Here is a 5,138-nt window from a genome sequence, read left to right as displayed (position 1 = left end):
ACAATTGCTCTGTAGTAGAGCTTTAGGTCCGGCATGGTGATTCCACCAAAGGTTCTTTTATCCTTGAGAAGAGTTTTTGCTATCCTAGGTTTTTTAGACTTTGTTCTAATTGGTTCACCTCCCCCAAATTAGTTGCTTATTTTCATATATACCTTCCTAGATTGAGAATTCTGAACATGTCATGTGATTTCAATAAACTACACGTTCTGTTATTCTAAAATAACCCTTTGTTTTTTTCATATCTTTCTTTCAAAAAGTTCAATGAATAGGTGGTTAGCTAGAGTGTATTCCTAGAGGTTGGAGGACAACCCAAGGCATTTAGTTTTCCCTTTCTGCTATGTGGGTTATGGGGATCAAGTTCAGGTTTTCAGACTTGGTGGCAGTTGCCATTTCTCTCTGAATCCATTTGCTTCTCTACAGATGAGTCCCTTTCCATGGCTCCTTCCTTACTGCACGTGCTATGGTTTGTGCAGGCACTGAGCCATTATTCAATGCTGGTTATAGATGTTTCATTATTTGAGGAGAAAAAGTAGAAATGGATATCTTTGGATTAAACATGCTATAAAACACTATAAAGTTGTCTGTAATTTAAGAAAATATCATCATCCTAGTACTTTAAATTATGGTAAGTACTATTAAGAATTTTGATGGTTTATCCACCAAAATGAGAATTTTTCTCCTATGGGTTATAATACAAAGAAAGGAGCATCTTATCGGAATGTTCAAACAGAGGGAAAGTGACCCAAAGGCTCATGGAGACAGGGTCTCAGTGGGGAGGCATTGAGGAAATGGGAAAAGATTTTGCATTCAAGTAACAAAGTGGGTTTTGCTGGTAGCTGCAAAGGGAGCTCAGATAGTTTGGCCCTTCTTTGCTGCATAATAAAGAACATTAGCAGCAAATACCAATGACTGGAGTGGAAAGACATTCAGGGAAGCTGAGCCCTAACTTTGTTCTGGTTGATATAAAAATTGGAGGAGACATGGAATGGGAAATATTTAGATCATCTGTGGTAAGCATTATCAAAAGTCTAGTATCTTATAGAACATGGAATGACAGAAATAGTAATCTTAGAAACAGAAAGAAGCTGGCTAAATAAATGCATTAAGACATTGTGTATGGTTAGAGACTAGCTTTCTTATCTGGTAACACAGAGGCAAAGATGTGGGAACTGTCACACTGAGTCTATGAGGTTGCAGTCTTACATAGCATATTTGTGAATTAAGCTGCTGGTTGGCTTGTATTTCTTCAAAGCAGCATTTTTTGTTTGTTTGTTTTTTCAAGACAGGGTTTCTCTGTATAGCCCTGGCTGTCCTGGAACTCACTTTGTAGACCAGGCTGGCCTCCAACACAGAGATCCGCCTGCCTCTGCCTCCCGAGTGCTGGGATTAAAGGCGTGTGCCACCACGCCCGGCTTTCAAAGCAGCATTCTTTAGCTCTGAGTGTTTTCTAGCATGTAATCTTAGTTGCTTAACACTGGACAAAATTGATCAAAAATAGCCTTCACTTACAGATCTTTGCAGTATGTCTCAACACTGGATTCTTACCTTGTGTTTCACATAGCTGTTAAATAATTTATCAGTTCACATGTTGTAACCCATTTAGTAATGACATCAAAGTATCAGTTCAAGAAGAGAAGGCCCCAGATGTTTTCATTTATTTCTCATGGGGTAAAACACTAGTGGGAGATGGCCATTATGTTGGAGAGATGCCCAGAGTGAAATCTGGGGTGAGTAGGTTTGTCATCATACCAATGATAAAGTGGTATCTTTGGAGAATGGTCAAAGCTGTGATAGTTCAGTTACTTCTATTTTTAAACATTCTAATGCACACATTTTAAATAATTTAGAATATTTTGCTCTCATACTCATGAAAGTGCATACGTACTTAGATAAGTATGGTGGTCGACATTATGGGGACATTAAGTCATTGACAATAAAATTAGTAATAATTTAAAAAGAACATCAATGAAAATTGGGCAAAAAGGAGGAGAATTTTTGGAAGTATAAAATCAATGTCATGTAAAAATACTAATATTTTTCTTTGATATCAGATTTAAATTACCAAATTTAATGGAAGATGTCACTTTATGCACGAAGAAGTCTTAATTAAAAGGGGGGGGGAGCATAGACTATGATAACAAAGAGAGAAGAGTAAGGGTCCTTTTAGACTTAGACCTGGGAATTTCTTGAGTGTAGAGAAGGAGTCTCTCTATTTTACCCTTGTCACAGGTTCATTTTCAGCTGCACTGTGGGAAGGAGAAAGGTGCCCTTCTGGTAGATAATGCTTTTCACTCCATATGACTGAGGGTCTAGATGGAGCTCTGTGCTTTTATTGATGAATGATTGGCATCCTTTCAGGCCTGTATCCGTGGTGAGAGAAGAACCTCATCCTCCTACCCTGCTGATCTCTTCTCTCATTGAAGTCCCTTGGAGGCCTGCAGGGAAGACACATGTATTCTTCTCATATCTTTGATTCTGAATACTACTGTTCTCTTTCTCAAGTCCTGGTGCTCCACATGTTTGTTAAGTTAATATCACCAAAAAAACTGGACCAGATGATGCTTTCCCACACTGTGTAGGTGGAGGGGCTGTGTGTCAACTTTCTATACTTAGTCTACAGATTCAAATATTGACCTCAAACTTTAACGCCTTTACAGACAAGTCCTTAATGATGTTCAATCAAATATCAGAACACTTTCTCACTCAGCTGAATTGACACATATAATTAATAATAACCCTCGGGGTGCTTCATCTCACTTAAAAAGAAAATGTTTTCACCTATCATAGCTGGTATGCAGAAAATGTGTTGCCACTGTGCCTGACATCCAGACCAACTATGTTTTCACACTTTCATTTAGGGATACAATATAGATCACTACTCATAAAAAATAGTTATTAATAAGTATAGTTTTACTAAAATTTATGAGTGGTGTATTATATGTAACTATATAGCACACATACATTCAGAATAATGTCTATGTGTTAGCCTGTGATTCCTCATATTTTTTTAATATTATTCAGCATTAATGTAACCTGCAAAAAACTCAGTTTCATTATCTGTAAGTGACGATAGTACACAGTACCTCTACTGTACCTATTTCATCATTGGAAGTTTAATAAATAAGATTTCTTAATACTCAGAAAGCTCTTAATGACTATTATTTATTGTTGGCATTTTTTATTGCTATGTGTGTTTGGATAAATAATAAATGGAAAAATAAATGGATTAGATATTTATCTTTGCATTTAGTTTTTATTTCTGGGGAAAAGATTATAGTTAGGCTAAAGGAACCTCCACTTTTACATCATTTGGCCCACACTCACCAACTATCATGGTCACCATCAATTTACACTAGGGTCTTTATCACTAGTCTTGTACATCCAAAGTCATGATATGATGAAAAACTAAACACACACACACACACACACACAGAGAGAGAGAGAGAGAGAGAGAGAGAGAGAGAGAGAGAGAGAGCATTTTAAGAATTTTAAATGTGCCTTCTTAGTTGTTTTCCTTTCTGCTTCAGAAACAATAGAGAATGAGAGCAAGTTAATGAAGGGAAGGTTTATTTTAATGCATCGCACAGGGGTACAGTCCATCCTGGAGTGGCAGTCATGACTGCTGGTGCCTGCGGAGCTGGTCCCATTGAATCACAGTCAGGAAGAGAGATGACTGCGGGTGCTTGGGTACTCGGCTTGCTTTCTCCTTTGAGTTCAGGCCAGGGACCCTGTCCATGGACAGTGCTGTTGCAAGAAGGTTTGTCTACCCCCACTGATGTAATCTAGAAGCTTCCTCACAGACATTCTCAGAAGGTTGTTACCATGATGGCTCAATCTCAGCAAGTTGACAATGAAGTTTATCTGTTACAGTGCTTATCAATCAAGGTATATTTTGCTGCAGATTTAATAACTGATATAATAACTGTATTCAGGCACATATCCAAGTGTATATATAATTGCTCTTTTCAGCATTGATCAATCACTTTGTACATTCAGCATGAAGTGCATAGTATGTGCACACATGAGCATGGCTCATGTCTTTGTAGCTGATTCATTTCAGACATATTCAGTTTTCATTTATTCACTTTCTGCTCATTCATTTAAAACATACTCTAAAACATTTACCTCTGCAAACCCATGTGCCATGTGGGCTAGAGAAATAAACATGAAACAACAACCAATTTTTAAATGTGCTAGATGAGAAATTCACACATAAGATTATCCTGACTCAAATACTCTTGCCTGTAGCAAGATAATGGTAAAACGACCAGAAGAGATCCGAAGTCAGAGCACTGCTCCAATCTTACAGAAAAATGGATGCAGTTCATAGAGGAAAGGATAGAAGACATTTCCAGAAACAGAATGCTCCAGGAGGAAAGACAGGGGCATAGCTAAGATAAGAAGACAGGGTTAGTGGGGTAAAAGGATCTTTCAGTCTGGCATGAAGTTCAGGAGAAATGAGTATTTGCTTTAATAAAGGCAGTGGCATTCTTTAGTCTGACCTACACCCCTGTATCCCTGTATGCAGCATCTAATTGGGAACATATCCAGATAGATAGACCATTTTTTAATTTCATCTTATTTTTGTGTATGGTATTTTCCTGTACATATGTCTGGTTTTTTTTTGTGTGTATGCTGTTTTTCCTGAACATATATCTGTGTACCACATCTGTGCCTGGTATCTTCAGAGATCAGAAGTGGGCATTGGACCATCAGGAACTGGAGTTACAGACATCTGTCAGCCACCATCTGGGTGCTGGGAATAAAACCCTGGTCCTCTGATAGAACAGGCAGTACTATTGCCTGCTGAGTCTTCTCTCCGGAATCATATTTGAATTTTTCAATGCATTGCAGGATTTCTTAGTTCTCTCTGACAATGACATGTGACCCCCCTCCCCCATGAAGCAGCTCTCTCTGTGCATTACTTATCAGAGCCACTATCAGAGCCACTATCAGATTACTTTCAGTCTCTATGGAGCAAATGTTTCTGCCCATACTCATTTCCTGTGGTATTTCTGTACCACAAAAGTAAATATTTAAAGTCTCACGGTGAACAAAAATGTCAGTGATCTAACTTGGTCTAATGATCTAAGGGCTCTTCCTTGGAGATTTTGTTCATGAGAGTATGGTATTGAGGT

Source organism: Mus caroli, chromosome 3 (assembly GCF_900094665.2).
Source record: "Mus caroli chromosome 3, CAROLI_EIJ_v1.1, whole genome shotgun sequence".
NCBI classification, from domain to species: domain Eukaryota; kingdom Metazoa; phylum Chordata; class Mammalia; order Rodentia; family Muridae; genus Mus; species Mus caroli.
Note: the sequence above shows the minus strand (reverse complement) of the source record.